The sequence below is a fragment of the Nannochloropsis gaditana genome (genome assembly GCF_000240725.1).
Source record: "Nannochloropsis gaditana CCMP526 unplaced genomic scaffold scaffold264, whole genome shotgun sequence".
Classification (NCBI taxonomy): Eukaryota; class Eustigmatophyceae; order Eustigmatales; family Monodopsidaceae; genus Microchloropsis; species Microchloropsis gaditana.
In genome coordinates this window covers 21,759-25,421 of record NW_005803689.1, presented here as the reverse complement: position 1 = coordinate 25,421, position 3,663 = coordinate 21,759, and positions in this window count along the sequence as shown.

Below are 3,663 nucleotides of genomic sequence, written 5' to 3'. Positions count from 1 at the left end.
CCTCCCTTCCCCCCCCCAGTTTGTGGACCGCTTCTGGGAGCTGGATCTCTACCAGAAGGAGGATGGGAACTTCGTTCCTTACCTCCCTCGCAAGGACGAGGAACCCCCCACCTTGGAGGCTGGGGCCTCTCCATTTGCCCCCTACCCCCGCCGGGACGATGACTACCTCTTTTTTGGGAAGAGTACGCCCTTGGACAACGTCAGGACTATGAAGGTGGGCCCTCCCTCTACCTGCGACACCTCTTTCCTTCCCGGGACGCCAGAGGGCGTGATTTGACTCATACACCTTGCCCTCCCCCGCAGGTCGTGGACGCTTTCATCGAGCCCCGGGAGATGGAGGAAGGTCGCTGGCCTGAGGAGTTCGACCTCTCTGACCACGGCTTCCTGACTGCCCAGTACCTCTTGAAGGGATAGGGGCGCGGACAGGTGGCCAGACGATCAGAAGGTCAAGGCGAAGGCTTGTATAGAGTGAACATTGACTGTGATGAACGGAGGCAACTTGAAACACAAAAGAACAAAATACGCGATCTTGTCAACGTGAGCCCTCCATGGATGTCTTGCATTGCATTTCAGTGTGTCTATGCCTCTTTACTGATTGTCACACGCGCAGGCGGTATTGCCGTCTGATGCTTTTTCGAACGTTCATCTCCTGTCATCCCCGGGGTCTCCTACATCCGGCCTCCTGTGAACTCACACGTCCTTGACAAAATCACACCACATTCGAATCTTCTAGAAAGTCTTCAAATTCGCTGATCGGATACGACAACTTGTGTAACGTGCAATTTCATTCTCCTACTTATGTCTAATCTTCACCTAATCTGATATCCAGGCATGAAGCACACCAAATTGCCGGAGCGACGCTTCTGAGGTTTCCTTCCATTTAAGAAACGCGGATGGTCTTGCGCGTCTCACTCTCTTGCGTCTTGGGGACGTGGATCTGAAAATGGTACCAGGAAACAAAGAGCGCTTGAGAAACTGACAAAGAAAGGAATCTCGACAGGCGGCTTCTCGATCGCATCAGCAGCAGCCAATCCCTTCTCGAGCCTTTCCAACCCGCCCTGTCGGCCCCTGCCTACCTTCAGAACGCCGGAGTCGTACTCCGCCGTGATGCCGTCCCCGTTCGCTGTGCGGGGCAGGCGCACTGAGCGGGAGGAGGATCCCCAGCGTCGCTCCGAAATGTGCCAACGTGCGTCCTCCTCCTCCTTCTCCTCCTTGCGCTCACAGGCCACGCGCAGCACATTGTTGTCGAAGGTCACGTCAAAGTCTGCGTCAGGTAGAAAGGAGGGATGGGGCCAGCGTGAGACCAGATTGCACACGGTGGGAAAGGGAAAGTTTCTTCGTCGTCAAACCCCTCTGTGGGGCCCGACACTGCAAACGCACCTTCCTTTTTCATGCCTGGCGCGTCGATGGCCACCTGGAACTCATTATTCTTCTCCTTCACGTCCAAGTTCAAGGAGGGGACAACGGGCTGGCCGCGGCTGGTTCCCGTGCTGAGAGCTCCACCGACACTGGGTGTGAGCCAACCGCCTGTTATGGCATCCAAATGTGTGGTTTTCACGTACATGAAATTAATACTGAGAAGAATGCATCAATAAATCTCGGCCAAGGTGTATAAGTCTACCCTTCGAGCTTTCTTCTGAAGTGAAGATCACGTCCTCGGATTCCTCTCCGCAATGTCACGCCGTGTATTATATCGATCAGTGGCTTACCTCCAGTGCTGAAGAAGTCGGCAAAAGGGTCACGCTCGATGAGGTTGGAGCCGAGGGGGTCGTCACGCCAGTAGCGAGAAAGTGCCATGTTGCTTGAAAGTATGTTAGGTAGCGAAAGCTTGCTTTTTGCTGTGTATAATTGAAGATAGAATGGAAGCGATGTTTTTAGATAAGAAGAAAATGTGACCGCGATAATGGAATGTCTGGATGACAAAGAGACTTCTCAGCCTCTCACGAACGCGCATCTCACTGATCTCGTAAGCTCATAGAAACGATACACGTAGCGAACACTCGTTTGGCACGCGTGTGAAAATATTTACAAGTGTCCGGCTTCCTAGTCACCTACAAGCATACAGTTACGCGCCCGATATGCATGTGATGCAGAGAATAGCACTTAACCTAGGCATTATCCGCAAAGAGACATTATGGAGAAACAAACTTTAGGAGAATGAGACATACCAACATGCGAAAGTTGAACATAGCATGCGGAACTCCAAGAAAAAGCAGACAGAACAACAGAAGGAAAATGTTCACATTCGTGCGTAAAGCGAAGCGGTCAACACACTTAAAGAATTGCCATATCGTTCATATTAAAAAAGCTCCCGGCACATCCACGAAATACATGCACAGAACACAGGAGACATGCAAAAGAGAACACCATATGTACGCGCCTGAAAATTCCAGAAGCGGAAACGCTTTAACCTCCCCACCGAAACGGCCGATCCTCAACTTCAACATCTAGAAGCTCCGATCCCCGTCGGGGGCTGCGACCCCTCAACACAGCCACAGGCGCGTGGGAGTAGTGAGGGACGATGGCACATTGCGAAGACCATTGTGAGTGATGCCTGTGTCTTGACGGGTGCCATGCAATGCGGGTTTGCTCGACCCGAGCTGTAACCTTGTCATGCAGTGCGCTCGCCTTCATTTGTTCTTACTTCTTTGAGTTCTTCTGAGATGACTTCTCCCGACGTTCGTCCCACCCACGCTTCCTCCCTCCCCCGCGCCATCAATAGCTTCTGGATTAGACTACGAGTTGACAGATTGCATCTACTGCGAAGGGTATTAAGGATTCGCAATCATGTCGCTCAGCATCACCCCGACGGAGAAAACACAAGAAATCCTTAGCCAAGCTAAAGACTTGGCGATTGAGATGAAAAACACGCAGGTAAGCATCCACCGATGCACGACAGGGCTTTCTACTGGCAAAACAAGAAGATTTTTCTTCCAGCATACACAAGATGTTTTGAGTTTGCCGACATTTACGGACTATCTCACGCCCTGCACGTTACCACCCTTTGTCGCCTCTGCTCGGCAGGTGACACCCTTGCACGTGATGAGCGCGCTTGTGGCTGACGATGATAGCATGGGGACAGGAATCGTACGTTCAGCGGGTAAGTAGGGAAGGGAGGGACGGCATTACAAGGGCTGGGGACCTCACAAACGCCCTGGTATGTTGCCGGGTGGATATTCGTGAGGAATTTGGAGTTCCCATACCCTTCCCCGGCGACGATACCCGCGCGTCACGGCGATCTCGCACGCCTACTGTGCTGTCTCTCCTCACTACAGGCCTCGAGAACGTCGAGGCCCTTCGCGAGTCCCTTGTCCAGGCCCTGAACCGGTGCCCCCGCCAAGACCCCCCCCCGTCCTCCATCCACTTCGACTCTGCCATGGAGGGCGTTCTGGTCACGGCCGCGCAGCAGGCAAAGAAGAAGGGAGACGCCTTTCTGGCGGCGGACGCGATCGTTTTACACTTGATGGACATCGCCAGCGTCGCCTCTGCTTGCAGGCAAGCGGGGCTGGCCCCGGACAAGGTGAGGGGGAGTTAGGGAGGGAGGGAGGGAGAGAGGGAGGGAAGGAAAAAGGAAGGAGGGAAGGAGGGAGGGAAGGAAAAAGGAAGGAGGGAAGGAGGGAGGAGTGAGAGGCCGGCAAAAAGCTCACTGTCATGGTCAAATGT